Source organism: Topomyia yanbarensis, chromosome 3, assembly GCF_030247195.1.
Source record: "Topomyia yanbarensis strain Yona2022 chromosome 3, ASM3024719v1, whole genome shotgun sequence".
NCBI lineage: Eukaryota > Metazoa > Arthropoda > Insecta > Diptera > Culicidae > Topomyia > Topomyia yanbarensis.
The window spans coordinates 392,952,472-392,973,887 of record NC_080672.1 but is presented as its reverse complement, the minus strand read 5'-3'; the positions used below and the strand labels follow the sequence as shown (position 1 = coordinate 392,973,887).

At 37.2% G+C, this 21,416-nt stretch overlaps 1 protein-coding gene across 7 annotated transcripts in view; it reads right to left on the bottom strand.

Annotated features, from left to right (window-relative positions):
* The window catches only part of LOC131686899 (uncharacterized), a 130,383-nt gene extending 110,533 nt beyond the window's left edge, over positions 1-19,850 (bottom strand). For 2 of the 7 annotated variants that reach the window (XM_058970907.1, XM_058970905.1), the window contains exon 1: positions 19,612-19,803. The gene's annotated coding sequence lies outside the window, so the exon portion shown is untranslated. Of the gene's footprint in view, positions 1-19,231 lie in introns of all 7 variants that reach the window. The other 5 variants (XM_058970911.1, XM_058970904.1, XM_058970906.1 and 2 more) reach the window with 5 other exon arrangements.
* Positions 19,851-21,416: the final 1,566 nt, after the last annotated feature.

Genomic DNA, 21,416 nt, shown 5'->3' with positions numbered 1-21,416 from the left:
ATCCGATAAGACAGAAAGAAGGGGAGTTCTACTCCAAGAAACTTTCTCAAAGACACCATATTGCTAAAGTCAACCGTTTTGACGCAATCCAAAAAACCCCCTTTTTTGCTCTTTGGGACCACTGTGCGGCGGTTTGAATTTTGCGGGAGATGCTGCAAACGAACTGCTGCATGCTGATGCTGGAAACGAACTGAGCGTGAGCAACAGCATACTGAGTTTTTACACCTGACTACAGCACAATGTAGAGCTCGTCCTTTTTTGTGTTGTCCTCAATATGTGTTCTTCGTATACTATAGCTATAGCTCCACCCCTTCGTTGGTCGATCACATATTTTTGATAAAGAACAAAATTGAAATTGTGTTTCCAATTCGGAGGTTATCGAACACTCAGGGTAAAAAGAGTAATGTAATACGGCACCTTGGTAAAATGTTTGAGAATTGAAACCTTTTTTGAATGCGCCTAGTAAAAACCTCCTCCAGTAACCTCACTCCAGTTTGTTTCTGACCATATTTGCAATTTGCGTACTGAAATAAATCATAATTTAGGGTTTAACCCAAATTGCTCTCCAGGGAGAAACAGTCCATGAAACAGAAAATGCAAACTTATTCTTTGAAATGATTTTGGTGGCCCTGAAAAGGGCCTTTTTATAATGATACAAGTGAGTTCTACCTTTTCAACTTCCAAATCCATACAAAGTGCGTCCCTGCCGCTTCAGAGTATATACGACATTCATTGCGGTTTTGCGCTTGGCGTGTTCAGTGTAGGTCACGGCATCTCGGCTGACATTTTCCTGCACACCATCAGCATTCGTAGATTAAATCGGAGATGCATTTTACACCACCACGACGAGCCAGACGCCGAATGGCAGATTTCGTGATTCCCTGGATTTTATCACGAAGAACCATGCGATGACGCTTGGTACGGGAACGCAAACATGATACCGCTCATTGTACCGTCCGGACGAGCATGTTGCTCGTGTGGTAAGCGAGCACCCACTGATACAAAACAAGCTCGCGTGACCTGTATATAGGGTGATGAGCCTATTTGCGCCATGTTTCTATTATCACCCTACCCATTTGAAACAGTTGGTTAGAGCAGTGTCTGCCATCTTTGTTCAACGCATTGAGTCAAATGATAGAGCAACAATAGGGGCACTCGATTCGAGTTTTCATTGTGCTCAAACACGAGAATTTTACTGATTTCAACGCATTTGTGTTATTATATTGGTTCTTAACAACGAAGCAAAGCGGTTGATGTCAATTTTTACGCATTCCATTGATTGTAGGGTAAGAAATTACCGAATTAGTGAGGCACCTTGCTTAGTATGGTGAAAATAGGCTCATCACCCTATATAACATTCCCGTATGTAATAAAACGCTTACATGCTCCTTTTTGACGGCTCTGCGTGGGATATGCTGGCAAATTGCGCATTTTCCTCGCTGTTTCCGAAGGATTTTCTGAAAATCCTTGTTTTGGTTTATTTATAGTAGTCACAGTAATTCCGAAATTTAATACGAAATACGTGCACAAATTTCCGATCAGATAGTGCAAAAATATTGCGATTTTGTCCAGTAGAACGGAAGATATTCGCATTTCAAATCTGGGAAAAATTCTCAACTGAAATTTTTGAAACGGGACCCCATATTGAAACGTTAGAAGTATTCTACTTCAAAATATAATTAGTTACTTTCTATAGTCTGCCATCTGTCTGACAATGAATTGACAGTTATAAATTTACAAATTGAACCTGATACTGGATGCAGACAAAATTTCTTGGACCAATCGTTCTGAATTTTGCACAGTTCTTCTTCACATAATTGCCCAGGCAACTACAAGAGCTTTTTGCAAACTGCTAAATATTATTATTTTACAATAACATGTTAATCGTTGTTTTAGCAATAATCGGACTTTGGTTTCAAAGTACTACGAAAAAATCGAAAATCGACCTTATTTTTGGCTCCATAATTTACTTGCGAAATGCTGTGAAATACAACTGTGCAAATGTCTCAACGTTTGGTCCAGTAGATTTTGAGTTATGGTGTATACCGCAAAACAAGTTGTCAATGTGGCGCCTGACTGAAAAGACAAACAATCTTTGTATCGAAAAAAAATCATGTATCTAATTAAGTTCCGACACAATTTAGGCGATTTTTCCGAATTCAACTTTTTGCGTCATTTTGCCAAGTGATCTGTCTAGTCTCAGCCTTCACAACTCTTTCATACCCTGTGCATATCTGTTCTATCATTAAACGAAAATTTGAAGCACAGCGGAAATGCAAATCGTTCAAGATACGCTAGAAAATTATAAATTACGAAACAATACAAGCAAGCTCCGATAACATTTCATTAACGATCAAAATGAGAATATTTGTAACAGCTTGTTTGCCGTCATGTTTAAAAGTGTTACTTAGGCTATATGGCATGGCTTCATTTACAATTTTTTATTCAATCTTAGTTTTGAATTCTTTTGAAAGCAGTAAAAATATAAATAAACTTCCACTTGCTTATGGTGTTCTTTGTGAGAAGATACAACTAGAAAAGCGAACAAATTGTGATTATACATTCTTTTCCTCATGTTAAAATAACTAAAAAAATGTGAGCAAATTAAACTTCACTCATTTTGATAACCATAGGTAAACTAACGAACGAAAACAATTTTCATCTCTGAATCCAATTATAAAATTTCGTTCGACAGTTTGTTTCAATATGATTCGACTTCTGCTAACCTGCAATATAATTCTTCGATGTGGCGTTTTGAAATGAGAGTGTAGCACCTTCTAGATATAGGACGATAAAGAATATTAAAAAAACATTTAAAATTCGATTACACCTGTTTTTCGTACGGGATAAAACTTGCTTACTTGCCCTCATATGGTTTGTGTGCAACATGGGTCATAATATTGCACATAAAGGTCAAAAAGTTGATTCAAATTATTGAGATGTATGCAAGAGGAACATGGCGGCCTTTTACACTGTTTTCATTTGGCTTCAGGATGCAGCCATTTCTGCAATGACAGGTACTAACGTCTTAGGCCGGACTAAACTCAGGCCTAAAATCAAAGATAGTACCGTGCGGCGGTACCAATTAGCTTCAAGCTTACCGCTATCAGAGTATAACAACAAAGTCGAATATAAAAGTGGTTTATTAAATATAATTTTCAGGGATCTGTTGTGTAATGTTTGTAGCTTTTTAAGGTGAGAGCTCGCTCCTCGCCCCCATACCGATACTAAGTAGTTAAGTTGTGAATGAATGTATGCAAAGTAGTAGTTCAACAGAGCTCGCTGGGGAACAAACGCTTTAACTCTCCACAAAATACCACAAGAGGATGCCACACGCTTTTCGACAAATGTTATATGGTGTGTCCAGGATAACGTAGGATCTAAGTATATACCCAAATATTTAAAACAGTCCACATTTTCAATTGTACAATCTCTAAATATGGGATGATGATGTGTTGGTAAAGTTTTTCGTATGGATCGGAAGATCATGTACTTAGTTTTGGAAAGGTTTAGTGATAATAAATTTGCTTTGAAATATTGGTCGAGAACACTTAGATCGTTATCGATCGAGTTAATAATAGTATTGACATCATTGTTGGGATAAAACAGAGCTGTGTCTTCAGCAAACAGTCTAGGAGTTCCAGTAAGCCTCAAGTTACCTAGGTCATTAATATACAACAGAAATAACAAAGGTCCTATATTACTACCTTGAGGGACACCGATTCCAATGGGAGCAAGGCTACTACGTTCACCATCCACAGATACAAATTGCTTTCTATTCGTCAGGTATCTATGAACAACAGAATGAGCAATGCCCCTGATACCGTAACATTCAAGCTTGGCCAGCAGTATTGTGTGGTCCAAAGTGTCAAATGCATGTTTAAGGTCTAGGAATAGAGCACCAACAATGTTTTTACGATCCACTTCGCTCATTATTAGATCAACTAATTCAATTACAGCAGTTTGGGTGCTAGAGCCTTGTCTAAACCCATACTGAAATCTATAGAGGACGCTGTGTTTGTTCAAAAATTCTAATAATCTAGCAACAAATAGTTTTTCGAGGATTTTGTTGAAAACGGACAGTGTAGATATAGGACGATAATTATTACAATCACAACAGTTACCTGATTTAAAAACAGGGATGACTTTAGCCACTTTGAGACAGTCAGGGTAATAACCAGATTGAACAATTATGTTGAAACATTGAGAAAGGATTCTAGAAAAAGCGCAAGAATTTCCTTTTAACATATTGACAGGAATGTTATCAGGGCCACTACTCTTCTTATTATATAGGCTATGTATCAGCATAATTACTTCGTTTGTTGATGAAGGACGCAAAAATATTGACTCACGGACGCGACGAACAATACCTAAAGGACAAATGTTTGAGGTGGTGAGGATATCATTTGAAAGTTTTTGCCCTATACTAGAGAAGAAGACATTAAAAGTCTCACAGACTTCTGCATTATTGTTGGTTTTTTTACCATCGACAATTAGATTTATCTGGTCGCTTTTCTTTGCTAAACCAAAAGTGCTTTTTAGGTTTTTCCATAGTTTTGAATGTGGTGTGTTAGTAAGAAGGTTCTCGAAGAAAGATTTTTTTACCCGTCGTTTTGTGGCATCTACCTTTTTGGATACATGCAATAGCATTTGCTTTAGATGTTGAGCCGCGGGATTACTTTTGAGACGTTGAAGGTAATTGCTCTTTATTTTTACTAGAGTCCATAAATCCAAAGTCATCCAGGGACAGTGAGTGCCTTTCACTTTAACTGTTTTAGTTATTGTTTTCGTATGACGTTGAAATAATGAGTTGTATGTGGATGCGATAGATTGAATAGTAGATTCCGCGTCGACAATGACATCAATACCATTAACGAAGCTGGACACTCGTGGTTAAGTTGGCGATGGTTAACAATTTTTTTGATAAGCAACATTGGTTCCCTTTCAGCTGTAATTTTAAAAGTTGTTAAGATCTGAAAGTGGTCACTCAGATTGTTAAATATTGTGTCATTGCGCACTCGATTTACATCGTCCAGTTTGCATAGCACATGATCAAGTATGTTTTCGCTAATTGGTCTGGTAGGAAAAACATTTGTGCAAATAAAGTCATAAGATTCCAAGAGTATTTTATATCTTCTAACAATATTGTTATTAGCAAGATTAATTGGGACATTTACATTACCTACAATAGCACACGAGTGCTTCGATTGGACTGAACACATCAAATTTTCTAAATAGGCTGAGAAATCATTGAAATCAAAGCTAGGAGGACGGTAAATTCCATGAACATCATAAAACTGTCCTTTGATACACAGTTCGATGTGAATGTGATGAAATCCTTCTGCGGTATAGTTTTTTACAATTCTATGTTTGATAGTCTGATTGATGTACACAGCTAAACCTCCGCTAGAGTGTTGCCTGCACGCGAAAAATGCTTTGAAATGTGGTGTTTCATAGAGAGCACAATTGTCTTTTAACCATGTCTCACCAATCACTATAACATCTATGGAAGTTTTACAACTGTCAAGGGTTTGCAAAATTTCATCAAATTTAGAGAGATTGTTTATACCTCTTACGTTCCACTGCAAAATTTTTAGTGTCTGGTTATCATTATTTATATAATTGTCATTAAAATCGTAAATATGGTCGAAAGAAATGTTTTTGATTGTATTAGCCATTGGATATGCATGAATTCAAGTTTTATGCTGGATTGTTAACTACATTCTTAATTTCGTTTTCGCTTAGGGGCAGATTGTTGTGGTGAAGAAGAAACAGATTTTACACTTTTGTAATTATTTATGATTCGATCAAGGTCATGTTTGCTGCCAATTCTTTCAATTTTAGAATGTTCATCTTTTTTTTACTAAAATCATTCCTTCACGACAAGGCCATACAAATTTAATATTAAGAAGTTTTTATGATTCACGCATTTCTTTTAACAATTCTAATGACAAGGCTGACAGTTCTTCGCGGATCGCGACTTTCATTGCATTTCCGTTTACATCTCTGCTTTCCCCTGTAGATGAAAGGATATTCCTTCGAAACTTTGCAATATGGAGAGTCATACGACCAAAAATCGAATTCAATTTAATTCAATTCCAAGAACGAGACATCATCTCTTTTTCTATTTTTCAATCCAAATCCGTGAAATGATAAAAATGAGTATTTTTTGTAGTTTTATATCGTTTCAGGGATGACTAATAATAATAAAAAAAATACATGGAAATATTAATCTGGACAAGAACTATGAGCATTTCTGAAAAACAACAAACAAATGGAAAATGCTTAGATTAGTAAAGACTCGGTCCTTAATTTGAGGACACTGGATTCCTCTTTGAAAACAAGTTTAAAAAAGTGTGTAGCCTATTTTTGCCCTATTTCTATTATACCCCTACCCATTTGAAGCCTTTGGTTAGAACAGCGCCTGCCATTTTTGTTCAACGCATCGGCTCAAATGGTAGTGCAATAATTGGGGCACTCGAATCGAGTTTTCGGCTGCGCTCAAACAGAAGATTATCACCATTCTCAAGTCATTTACGTTATTATGTTGGAACACAGCAAAAACGCTGAATTGATGAATTTAATAATTAATGAAATAGTGTGGCAACCTCCCTAATAGTGTCAAAATAGCAACTTTAACCTATGCAATGTTATAAATGGTTTGCGGTATTGATTAGAATGTTGTGATTAGATATTGTTAATTTCGTTACTAAATATTATACATCTCTCACCTCACTTTTTACACGAATTCCACATGAATCGGATTATTTTTTTTAAAATGCATGTTATGATTGAGGAACGTCAACTGTGGGTTGCTACTTATACTTCAATTGTTTTGATGTGATTTTTATGTTCAGTGATGTGTACCACCAGCGAAGCGACGAAGCGGATCAAATCTGAACGAATGTGTGAGATCGATTGAACCCATAGCAGCTTTTTAACAAACTTTAGTAAAAATAGTTAAGCTAAAAATCAGCTAATTCATAACGTGTTCATATACCATACATTCTCCTGGAATGCTGTGTGTAAAAGTATGTAGTGTAATGTAGTCAATTCTATAAAAGCTTCAAAATTTAGAAAATAAATCTTCTTCAGTTCTTAAGATTTATTTTAAATCGGTGACATTTTGGTTACACGTTTTCAATTTCTTTTTTTGTTCGAAAGAATATTATGTTTAGATCAAACTACGCAACTGTCTAGTATATTCGATTAATGTTTTCGGATCCGCCTTAGAGTTACGATGATGGGATCAAGTCTTCTCAGTCTCTCCTACTATAAGCAAGGAAATACTTGGGTATCTCAAACTGGGTAATATGTATGTTTGAAAACGAAAATATTAAAAAGAGACATTCCACGAACATTATTTAAATTTCTCGTATCTCTATTGAATTTTGAATGAAAAATATGTTTAAATAATTCATTTGAAAACTAAGAATACCTGTTTAGGTATGATATTATTGAAAAGATATATACATTGTATTGGCACGATCTTTGATGAAAAATAACGGATCAAAGTCCAAAAATATCCATAAATTAGAGCCGGGGAAAAAAGTCGTTCAACTCTCGATTGGGGGTGCAGATATAATTCATATATAATTCTTCTAACTTATAGGGAAGGTTTCAGTTGCCCATATTTGCCTTAGGCTGAGAACGCTTCAATTGAAGTTAGTAGAGAGGCGTGGGATAATTCATTACGCGTTTCGTTTGAGTGCTCCGTATTGTACACGTAAATTAGCGAGGATTACAACCAGAGTGTCTGAATTGGATAGATAATTGATTTGACTACATTTTTGCCATACAACATTACTGTTCACCATGGGCCACAAATCGATTTTTTTGGTCGAAAATCCAGAACTCCAGAACTGTGTCTTTGGAACAAATTCTCTACAATAAGTGCTCTTCATTTTAGAAAAAAACAAAATTAGGGTGGCTCTCTCGATTTTTGAAATAAAAAAATAATCTCCTGAATGAAAAAGATAGGAGAATATGATCTTCGAAAGAAATGTAGAGAAATTAATTTTGAGTAACTTTGCTAAAAACATCGAAACTCTATCTTCAACGGTTTTTATTTTACAGCGATTTCCCTTGTTCCGTTTAGGGTGGCTCTTAAAAATTCAGTTTTTTTTTAATATAACATCTTTGAAGTTGATTTCTTGTGAATATCGACTTCAGACAAAAGTTAGCTCTTACAAATGCGCACATTTCTTCTTCAGAGACCAACTCATTAACTTTTATATAAACAGAGTTATTGACGATTTTATGCTCAAAATTCGACATTTGCTAAGCTAAATAACTCCGAAGGTGGCAAAAATTTACTTATAAACTACCTCTGTTCCATGGGCCAAAAATCGATTATTTGTTGAAAATCCAACTCTTATATCCCATAAGTGCAAGACATTCAGTGTCTTCAGAAGAATTTTTACACAATAAGTGCGCTTCATTTCGGAGTAAAAACAGGGTGGTCTCCTTGATTTTTGGAATGAAAATAATTTCTCCTGAACAATAACAATAGAAGTATAAAGCCCTACTGAAAATTTAAAAATAGTTATGTTTGAGTAACCAAAAAATCGATTTGTGGCCCATGGTGCTGTGTAGCAATAATTTGCCCTGGTTCCAACATGTGCGATCACCCCTGGCTGCTACTCCGTTATCGATCAGGACTAGCTGAAATTGCACAGGGAACCAGCAGATAATTATGGTTGGAAGTAATGAAACATTTTTCAATGTGCAACTCCTGGTAATCTTGGTAGTGTTTATTGATCAATACCGGCGGTGGCCAGGCCCGAACTTGCTTTTGCTAAAGGCAGTATATACTACTGCGCACTCCACAAAAATCACGGGAGGAGAATATTTGTTAGTAAGTACAGAGGTGGATTCTACTTTTTCATGATCGACGCCAGAGAGGTTACTCCACTATCTAGACAAGATATCGATCCATCAACTCATGGACCGGGAACCAACGGCTTTTCTTCCCATCCGAAGAGAGACGTGACGTGACAATTTTTTTTACCTCAGAAAAATCTCCGGTAGGATTGAACCAAGACCAACTGGAATGAAGGCCGGTCACGCTTAAACGCTTAGTTTTAAAGAATTCTGCTAAACCAAAAAGTTGCCATTTTTGTTCGCAATATGACGTAAGACCGAAGTCATTTGGCGTCTAACCGTTGGCCCTGTTCCGAAAACACCCATATGTTTAAATACGGGCCAAAAATAATCTTCAGGATTCGTCTTTCCCACTTGTCCAAAAAACTTCTAAGTTCTTTACATTTAAAAGGATTTTGAATAAATGCAAAAACCGTGTTAATTGCAAAATCTGCATAAAAAACTTGTGCAAAAATTGTCTAAGTCTAATACCATGTTCACACTACAGAGTTAAACATGTTATAATAATTAGCAACAAAAAATGTCATCAAGATAGCGTTAAAACGCGTTTTAACTCGTAGTGTAAACGTAGTATAAAACACCATTTGTGTTTCTGAGCGTAACTCTAATCCTGCGTGATGTCCCCAAATAACGTCTAAGTCACTAAGTTGGTGTCGGATTCTGCTGAGACGAAGTCGAAACGCAAATTTCAAAACTAATATAGTAATAGGTTTTGTGCTCTTCTCGCGCAAAGATGGTTTTAAACAAACTTCTCCTTAATGGAGAAAAAATAGTTTTTACCTAATTTTTTCTCCACTAAGGAGAAATATAGCATAGTGCATATTGCATCAATTAAGTCAAACCATTTTCGATTTCATTAATTCACATCAGCTTAATCAAAACTCTTTTTCTTGCGAGACATCACGCATGGCTAGGAGTTTGCTCAGAACCACAAATAGTATTTTTTCGGCTAGTGTCAATCCGGCTTAGTACTGTCACTAAGTTAGTTACGGATTCTGATGAGACGAAGTCGAAACGCATATTCTATAACTAATATAGGATGTATATTTATTTTCTTTTACAATATCTGAACTAGACTTTTTTCAATAGACTCTATCTGCAAATGAATGTATCTCTGTGTTAAATTTCTCTTACAGTTATTACGGCCTCAAAACAAAAATTTATACAAGATGTTCATCATACAACGAAAAACGATGGTTGCTACTAGCTTACTAGGCAAAGAGTTGAAGCGCGAGCGTGAAAGCGACCGAGAAATTCACAGAAGAAACCTAATGAGTTTGGGCCTAACGAAAAAAGGCTTCATATTTCCCGCACAAACTACATGTCACTTCTGAGTGTCCTGTTTACATATACTTCTGAGTGTCCAGAGTAGATTAGAACATGGAAGACAAATAACCACGACACTACTGTCAGAACTTGTGTTTACTTATACTGCGTCGTTTTATCATTCAGTTATTACCGTATAGATTTCTGAATACGATGACACATTAGACTAGACTGTAAATTATGACAAAACTACTGTACTGTCACAGTAAATATTAGGGATGTACATTTCTATTCAGAATTTTATGAAACAGTGCGCCATTCTACCAATAGATTCAAAATAATTTCAATTTTAATTCAATTTCCCTATATAAATAAAATTATAGTATTCTAATTTGATCTTATGCATCCAAAAACGAAATCGTTTAACAAAAATTGTCGACGAACACATCCTACCATCACGACTAGCACCACCTAAAGTATCCCCAGGTCAGGAGGCGTTCCTATGAAATTGGGCATTCTAGCTCAAGCGCCATGGCCAAGGTCAATTGATTGTTTTACTATTTTCGGAAGTTTGCCGAATGGTTACAGTGAGCTGGTTGACAAAGTTTTTTTTTCTTCTTTTTCTCAAGCATATCGTTCCGAAGCGGCAAGGAACAATGAATGAGTTAACGATGTCGATTAGTAATAATTGAAACGATTATATTTATCCATTTCACGTTAAATGTATAGTAACTCTCTAGAACCTGCACCTTCGCGAGGAAAGGTATCAATAACATTATAGAGAATGTTATTGCTTATCTAATTGCTTTATTTTCACAAATCGATAGAAAAGTACGTTACACTCATTTTTGATCACTTATTTGCTAGGTATAATTATGTTTCGTTAAAATTACTACACATTTATTCAGTACTCGATTTCAAAAGCTGGAGCCATTTACCCAAAATTGAGCTTTTAAGTATAGTCGAATGGTTTAAATTTCGCTATGATTCTCATCAGTAATCGGAACTTCTATGCTTGCGGGATTTCACTCGTGTCCAGTTGTTTGCTGTAGTGTAGTGTATCTTCGGGCTTAGTGACGACCAAGTTCGGTCTGCAACGATACTGCTGGCATGAAGTCAAAAAGATGATTACTCGACTGTTGCTTGCTTTTCATTTTGACCTTAGGTAATCGAGAATTTCCATTAATAGAATGTGCAATAATGGATTTTGGTAGTCGACCAAACCCAAATATTTAAAAAAAAAACTAACTATGCCCACATAGTAGCATTGACGTTCTTATTCTTACTAACTTAACGATCTAAATCTTATCTTCGCTTAGAACTTTTCCAATCAAAAAGTCTACATGAAAACGCCAAAGTGTCTGGCACATTAAACTGTTCCCCGACTTCGGTTCCATTCTGCAGTGCTCATATTTTTGTTTCAGTTCATAAGTTTTCCAAACCGAATAATTGCAATTTTTAAACTCGAACAAAAAAGAGATACCACAGAAAATGAGAATACGAAACCGCTAGCTAACCAGCCAACAGCAAGCCAGACAATTTATTCCCCCTAGTAGTGGCACTTTTGGCACGTTCCAGCCAGACTTCGGTGTGTATGTTCTTCCTACCTACCGTCAGTTGGTGAATCGAATCATATTTTTGCAGTACTATACACAGGTGCAGGATGTACGGTACCTTTACAATAAATAAAGGTAGACAATGTGGTTCGAATATTTCCCGCCATATCCAACATATCGTTAAATGTGTATTCGATATTTCGCGGAAAAGGGAAGTATGTGATGTCGTAGCTTTTACAGAACGAGTCCTAGAGCTTGACAACCACACTAGCTTAACGAAAAAAATCCCACCCTTAATTTATCGTCTTGGTGTACGGGAGTGAAGTCTTCAGGTGGTACGAGACAGGCAAGCCGTTGAAGCCTCCTGTCGCTAGAACAATGAATATGAAACAGAAAACAAGTGATGCCAGGGGCAACCAACTTTGGAGAGCAGTTGTTGCAGGAAATTGCTCTCTCAAGTAGGCAGATCCCTTTTTGCCTTAAAACAGTACACATCGCAACGAGAGCTAATTTGAATTTTAAGATCCATATCGCATAAATAGCGTAAGGCTTCAGAGGATAAAGGTAGGGTATGGTATAATATATTGTTTCTGAAGTTATTCCATCAATTAATTTAAGACGGGACGAATCCAAGAGCTTGAAAAGTTTCAAACAATTCTGTTTAAACTGGATTCTTCCAGCTTTTTTACACAATCCAGTCAAAAAGATAAATTTGCAAATGTTCCAGTGTTTTAAATATTGGCCAGTTTCATCCGTTTTTGCATAGGTTCTTCCTATATACCATACAAGTAAGATTATCGTGAAGCTCGATTATTCAGGAATTCCGAATAAAACTCAGCTTTCAGCTGAACTAATAGTAGTGAGAATTTGATCATTGAAGTGAATAGAAGTTTTTTTGTCAAGCGTCTGGGCTCTGGGGGCAACCCACTATCAGGCTTTGCTCTTAACGAAAATAAACTTTTGGATGAGGGAAAATCATTTCCCTCACCTTTCAGTTCGCTGAATAACTGAAAAACATATCGTCGAGGATGAAGGCGTTCAAGACACACTCGTGATGTTTAAACACAATTTATCACCGTATACTACCGTATAATTTTGGTTACCGGCTCGAAGATTCCAATGTTAACATTTTTCCAAGATGCTTAATTTTAGGACAAAAAATTTACTTTAGAAATGCTGTATTTTTTCAAATTTTGATTTACGTTATCATTATAGCCCAGGGATAGGATAAGGGTTTGTGCATTGGGACGGAGTCCCAAGGGTTGCAGGTTCGAATTATGCCTCTGGGGGGACCATTTGTCACATAATTGCTTTCGTTTAACTCACCATTTCGATCTGGTTTTACCGTTGGACACCACCAAAAAAGTCTTCGAGCTGAACTGTGCTGAATAAACACGATAGCTGGTATATGCGAGGAACCGAAAGTATGAAGATCGCACCTCATAGAAGTAATTGATTTCAGAAAGATCACCGATTCGGAAGCGTGCCACATTTGCTAAAACTTGAACAGTTATGGTTTTCAAATAACGGCAGATTATTGACGTTTAAAACAGGTCTCGGCTTTTAAAGACATCACTAACTAGGACCAAACAACGTGCTTGATGTCTTGGTAATACTTGCAACAGAAATAATGGTCAGTATACAGACTTATAGGCAAATTGCCCATTCTGAGAGTATTCTGAATTTCAGTTAATTCTGGGAGGTAAACGAAAGCAGGATGATACTGAACTCACTGGACTCTTCGATACGTGATTTGTCAATGGAGAACATTTTTTATTAAATCTGCTACAAATGAAGATAATCCGAAATGCTACAAGTCTCCTCTTGTGTAGCCGTTTCGAAAAACAAAGAGAAGTTAGAAATAACTAGAAGGTTGACAGGATTGAAAGTAAACGATGAAAGATCGGCCGATATAATTTGTGGTAGGAGGCTGTTTTTGTGGTTTATGAACAGTAACTCCTGTTAGTTATCTCCAGTTACGTGGAACAATATCTTCTCCAGTGTTTTTGAATGGTGAAGTTGGGGAATGGTTCGCAAGCTATCTACAAATTGTTCGTTTCTAAATTTTCCGTTTCCAATTATGTTCGTCGTTTAAACTCTATTCTCGTAGCAGATAGACATGGTCCTTTGTAGCGAAGCTCAATTCGAACGGTGAGTGAGTGAAATTCGCATAAACCACTTGAATATTATATCAGCAGCTAGATGCTTGAAGCATCGTCACCTTCTAGGCCAGATGGTGTTTCCTCTGTTATTTTGAAAAGGCCAGTTTAGTGGCCATTTTTGAAGTAACACAGAACAACTGCTATGAGTTTCCTTCAGTTATGGTAATCAGCTTCCATTTTTCAGGTCCACAGCAAATCACCTTGGAATGTCTGTTTCCTGAGCCGTTTCGAAATTCTTCGAGTTAGTCATTATGAATGGTACTCCGCAAGGGAGTCATCTCGGATCACCCATTTTAATTCTTTATTTCAATAATGTCCGTCCATTTTTTTCCTTGCAAAATCTACAATCCATCGAATCAAAGACTCACTTTTGTTAGATACATTACCATTACGCATTCTATTGGCAATATTACATAGAGATCATATCGATATCTTTCCCAATAACCCGTCGACAAACCGACGCCAATAACCGCATGAACTTCACTTCTCTTTTTAGCCCACCATGGACAGTATAGAACTGAAAGAAGTAAAAACTATGACATTATAACACAATTTTATTTCTATTTTAATACCATGAGATTAAATACAGGAAAAAATCGATAATATTGATTGCAAAGCTTCTAATTTGCATAATGTGTGGCGTGTGGTTCGCCAGCCTAACACAAAATTTCGAATTCGTTTTCTCACCAAAGTTTTTGTGTTTGCTTTGTCACACAAGACTACATTCTTCGGTTTTAGTATCCAACTGCTTGGCAATACGGTACCAGTTACTAATGAGATTATTTCGAAACGCGAAACTCAACAATATTTAAATAAGTTAGGTATTGTATCCTTCTGTCTAGCAATACTATTTCGGATTGGACTAGTTTGAATTAGACTAATAAATCCATAATAATAACCAGCAGTATGAAGTTCTGAAATTCAATATATGTATAGTTGTAATAGGGTCAAACTATATTTTACAAAGTTTTAAAGCGTTGAAAAAATTGCCCATGATTGCAGTCAGAGGTAATTAAATTTTGATAAGCTCAAAGCGAGTCTCAACGAAATAGTTATTATTCGGAATTCTGGCTGATTGCTGTCACAGATCAACAACATTGGTTGGATACATGCTAAACATTCGATAGAAAAAAACAATTATGAATCATTTTCAAAAAATTTTCGAAGAAATCTTGTAAAATAAAAAAAACGAAGTTTTCAAAAGTTAATCCGTAAATCCGCAGAAAGACAGACAACCGTAGATCTACAAAAAAATCCGCAGGAATGTCAAAAATGTTGGTCATGGACAGGGTGGCCTGTCCAGGACAAACATTTTTAACAGGCTCTTCTAGATAAATATTTGTTTAAAATTTGATTCGAAAAATTGTGTGTATTTTGCTGTTTTAATCAACCGCTTTAATTTAACGATTTTATATTAAAGCATGTATGTAAAGCATTAACAATTGTACTGTGCTAGTAAATAGTACTTCGATAGAGTCAGTTAACGACTCCCAATATAATTAAGAGCCCAATTGTCTCAACCACAGATCGCTTGCCAGATATAGAATTATTTAGCGAAATTCCGCAGCATCTTATTCCGTACACTCTCAGGAATGATTGCCCATCACTATGCGGAACGATTTTGGGGGGAACTTCTTGTACAGATTCCGAACATTGTCTGAGTGTAGGCCGTTTCTCGAGTCGCTTGATCTTTTTTTTAATTCGTTTATTTGACACGGCTCATAGCGGTAGCTTAACGGAACCGTGAATCTTTTATACGTTTACAATACATGTAAATATAAAAATACAATCAAGAATTAATTAATTGGATCTCGTGCGCGCAACTTTTTATTGCGAGCGGAGACCTTTTTTCGCGAGGTCTGTTGGCAAACAGCGTCAGGGGGGTCATTTATTTCTCTCCTGTTTTTCACGTCCCGGTCGAAGTTGGCTTGGTGTCCGGGATCAGATGTTCTCCCTTGCTTCTTGCACTTATTGTTGATCAGTGTAAATCCGTCGTCATTGTTACTGCATTCGTTGCCGATGTTGCTTACAGTTGCTTTTGGGGTGCTGGATGATTCTTTTGCGGTTGTCATTATGGTCTGAACAGCTGCCACGAATTTGGCCACCGTTTTTGGTTCAGGCATTGGTATTGAAAACTCTGTTTTAGGTTGGTTTGCCGTAGATGAGCTGGCAATCGGTTGAGATGCATTGTCCTCTGCATCTTCCGCGCAAGGTTGTCCATGCTGAGCTATCTGATAACAATACTTGCACGTAGGAGTTTGCCCCTCATGGGTGCATAGCGTAGTTTGCATAATTGTAGTTCCGTGAGTTTTGAGTTTTATTGCCAAGTAGGAGGGTATAGGCCTTTCAACCCGCATCCTCACTACAAAAACGCCGTTAGGAGTACCCGGGAAGAAGTTTCTCCAAGTATCAGGTGTAACGGATTCTACTTCTCCGTATTGCGACATACATTTTGCAATTGGCTCAGGAGGGGTACGAGGTGATAGGTCATATAACCTTACATCTATATAATCATTCTCAATGTATACGGGAATCTTAATTCCAACGTCACTTTCAATCACGTGTTTTAAGTTGTTCTTCAAAACGAAACGCTCGGCTTGTGCTAGCGTGTTGAATGATATTAACACTGAAGGTACAAGACTTCCGCAAGCCTAAGTTGCATTTTTACCTTCAGAGGGTATTCCACTCCACTAAAACTTGGTCGTTTTAAACAAAATTTAAAGTCAACGACCGCAGCGTTGGGTCAGAGTATAGCTTTTTCGTCAACTTTACTCATGATGACAAGAATAATCCGATGTTTCCTTTGTTCTCGAGACAATGCACAGTAGATCGAGAGGCCTGTTGTACGTCTGACTGCGGCAGAAGTAGAAAGTAGACTCAAGTCGCTTGGTTGTCTGATGCTTCTTGAACTTAGTAATCATATAATATACGATTATAAGCGCGCTTTTGAACTAATTACTAATCCAGTGTTTGGATTTTCGGAGTACCTAAATTTTCGTACTCACTGTAATCACAGTACGGATTAACAACGACTGGGACGAGAATCTGTTGGCTGCTAGTTGGAAAGAACACTTTAAATTGTTGTTGAACTAACAAACAAATGGAGAAAGCATGGATGGAGGATGATGGACAAGCTGCGGATTTACCCTCGTCAGAAAAGAGTGAAAGGTTATTCGAGAGCTAAAAAATGATAACGCAATTGGGAAGTGAGAAATCCTGGCCGAACTTCTTGAAGTCAAGCGTGACCGGCTGTACAAAGCAATCCACTGCGCGATCAGGATAATATGGGTGGAAGATGGAATTCCTTCGGATTAGTTGAATACCTGATATGCCCTATCTGCCAGAAGAGCCGTAAACTCGAGTGTAATAACTAACAAGGCGAAGATTTGGTGCACAAAAACAAAGCGATTCATGGACGACATCGACATCGTAGAGTAGCAATAGAAGAGGAATCCAAATGATGTTGATTCCGAGATGGAAATTGATGTGGTACGGTGCAAAGTTGTAGGTGTTTATGAGCCCTATTCTCAAAACTTTCCTTCTTGTCATTAGGTGCCGTGACTGAGAATAGGGCCCCGTATATCTTGAAGCATTAGTGACATGTGATTACGATGTTAAAAGGCTTGTTTCGGTTAAGGTGACTTTCTACGATTCGCATTGTCAGCTAAAGTTCTGTAGCCTGCGTCTTAAATACATTAGGTGACGATTGAGAACATCTGAATTTTTTGACCACAATAATAAGATAAGATAAGGATACAGATATACGGGTATTGACAAAAGAAGTTAGTGTGCTGAAGATGTGGTTAGCTCGCACTATTCCCCAAGCAACCCGAAGTTAAAAGAACACATCGAGATCTTAGCGAAGTTTTAAGCTGTTTAAGCTTTAATAGAACTTGAAAGCTGCTTAAGCCGCTATTAGAACAAAAAACGTATTGCAAAATTATTTAAAACAAAAAGCTTATACGAATTTTTGGTTGCTTGGGTCCATCCATAGTGATACTGGCATATGGTATGATTATATCAAACCACGCTGAGTATTTATAAAAAAGAGGCTACATCGTTTGAATGCTGAAAACAAACTGCATAGAACTCTCCGCACTATGGGAACTAATGAGGAAAAGTATTCTAAATAAAATCAATATACACGAAGATTTTAACATCTTTATCTAAACCACAAACTGCAGCCCAAGCAGCATCGAATAGCCAACAAGCATCGACTGTATCCAGTATTTCTGAACCAACACCCAGCGCAACCAACAAAGACGTAAACAGCATGGAACACGGTTTTACAACAGTAACTCAAAAAACTCGAATAGACCAACCGACGGTTAGCAACCAGACACCAGTAGCGATGAAAATTAAACGAAGAAGGCATTTTTGGAGAAAGAAAACCACAAGATCAGCTAGCCGTACAAATCGACACAAAAACTGCTTTACTGCCGAGAAAAATGATCTCCGCGCGCACTGGTAAACTGCGTGCATCAAATCTAAAAGACGAAAATTTAATTTATTTGTTCATATATTCTAAACAGAATAGATCTTCTAGCTTAACGGAGATGTGAATCTTTTCTATTTACGCCCCGAGTTGTATTAAATCAACGAATTAAAAAACAGAGCTCTCGAAATAGCAAGTCAAGGTGTACCTAGATTTATCTAAATTACTCCTTCCACTTTGCATTTTTTTTAATTTCTTGTGCTAACTTATTTTGGAATTTTGGACTTACCAAACGATCTATAACTATTAAATTTGATATATTATTTAAAAAAACTTTTCAGTACGCTAAAAAGCTGGTCCAATTTGAGATTTTTTCAGACATGATGATTGTGAGAACTGTGTTCTTTTTGGAATTGTTCATTTATTTCAAATATACAATAAACTTCAACATTGAATTCAAAATTTGCACAAACGCAATTAAATTCAAAATTCAAACCACAGCCCAAATAAAACCATTTTGCACAAAAGTGTCTACAATACCATAACAATAGACACTAATGGCACATCCTAGATAATTTTCATCGAATTTCATTTACAAAAAAACAGGCAATCAAATGAAACAGATACAAATCCCCAGACGAAAATAACACTAAACCAACATGAAAAGGAAAATCCCCAATGTTCAATTGATACTTCTGCTGAATGCTTCCGTTGCTGTCCCTTCTCCAGCATATGAAATCTGTTGTACTGAATCCTGCCAAAACAATTTCTGCAAAAACACTCGTCGTCAGAAACCCCGAGAAGTGATGGTATTCGTATTATCTTTTAATATCCGTCATCACCATCATCAACACATCATCATCTTCACTGCGACAAAAAAATGACCGATTCAAGTGGCCAAGCTAAATAAAGCTGAACACCATCCTTACGGTTTCACTATCAGCCAGAATCTCCTGTCGACAGTTTTATCACTGTTTTATTAATTTATTGCTTCAAACGGTGAGTTGTTCAATTTCACAACCGCGATTGTTTGTTTTGCACCTTGATCTGCACCTGTCTACACATACGACTGTATAAGTGCTGTCCCGATGGAACAGGGCACGTGTCAGGTAGGCCTTGAAACTTAAATTTTGGAATATCCCACAACACCGCACATAAACGCTTTACGCCTTATCGAACAAATTTTCAACGAAATCGTACAAGTGCAAAAGGCTTTCTCCGAAGGATGTCGAAAAACAGCAACCTTGTAATGAAAATAACACTGCCAAAATCACTCATCCACCCGCGAATTTTTCCGCACTGTACCTACATAGGTTTTCACGTTGTAGGCGAACTGTGGGGGCCTTCTTCACACAACGCGCAGTCAGAACAGAGGAGCTGAATGATAGGGGAACAAATAAAAAAACGCTTCAACAGAAGCCCGCGCACTGTACCGGAAAACTGCCACCTTTATCGAACCGATGCCCAGCGAGCACTGCTGTTGCCGCTGAGTTCCAGCTTGTTCTAGCTGGATGGATGCTACTCGACCGACGACCGCACCGAACGAACAGTTTCAATCCAAGTACACTCTGCCGCTGCTGCTTATTGTTGGATGGCTGCTCTCTTGGTCGATTATGGCACTCACTCCCTCATTCGCCGATTCGCGCGGGCTATCAGCTTGCGATTTCGATCAGGGTATGCGAAAAGTGCGCAAATACCTTGGCACTATCTGTAGGATACCGCACTGTACACTCATTCTCTCGATCGAATTTGCTATCAGAACGGGTATCGCAGTGGCGTTTGTGTGGGTGACCGGCCGGGAGAAAAGCGGTTTGTTGATAGCAACAAGGGGTCCGGCTATTTGCGTGACGATATATAGGAACCATTCAATTATGTTTCCGATTCGTTTGTTTCAGCATAGTCTCCTTAATGCACTTAGGGCCGATTTCTTCACACACGCTTAAATTTAAAATCAGGTTTACCAGAGTATTAAAACTGGTAAAAAGTTAAGCGAGGGTGAAGAAATCGGCTCTTAAGGTTCAAGAAACTTTGATTGAGTGTTTAAAAGAATAGAATGCTTCGTAGTATGCACTTAACATTTGTTTACCCATTCCATCGATTTATCTTTATGCAACCTTTATTAATCTCTAAATGAAGAATATCAGTCGATATTTTTGTACGAAATTCAAAACTTTTTGAGCGACTTAGTGAGATGTCACGATTAATCCTGTTAAGACAGATGTCTTCCGTTTGAGACTGATATTGAACACTGAAGTAATAGTTGAAATACTACTATCTGATTGATAGTGAAAAGCGACAGTTTTTCAATATTATTTCAATAGTGGAATTAAACGGAAGACATCTGTCTTAACAGGATAGATATCCGTCGATTTATTACATAATCATGATTCAAATTACGCAAAATAGTTGCTGGAAAAACTATCAAACTACCTGAATGGTGCTTTTGATAAAGTAGCTACTGCACAATATGGTAATGTGAAAAAAAAATCACAGCTACTGTTTCAAAAGCGCCATTCAGCTAGGTCGATTGTTTTTTCATCAACTATGACCCATAACTTAAATTATACTCATCTAATCAATCGACTGATTTCCTTCTTTTGGAGATCCCAAAAACCTGTGGCTAAAAATAAGTTTTATTGCCTAAACAAATTCAAAAACACTTTCATTTTTCAACAAGGTTCTTGTGTGGTATTGATGTAACCCAGCACGCAAAGCATCAGCTCAGGTCACACTGGTAGCGTCAACCGTCTAGGTAAGAAGTGAACCAATGGTTGGCGATTCCCCTTGAACGCTTAGAATGGATTTCCTTAATGGTGATCCTGCCAGGTTTGCTGATAATTTGTTAGCAATACGCAAAGGTTGCGGCCAAAAGTTTCACTGAGAGTTACGGGAATCGCTCAACTTTAAAAATTCGAAATAAATTGTTCCGAAAAAGAATTACGGTTCCATGGTTTTTTATGGTTAGGCCATACAATACAAAAAAGTATAAACTTATCCGGCGCCGTATCAATAGTTTTGACACATTGAAAACGGGAGGTCATTTTATACGAGGAAGGAGAGCAAAGAAAAAATTGGAACAATAGCTCATTGGTGTTAGTTTTTTTTTGACAGCAT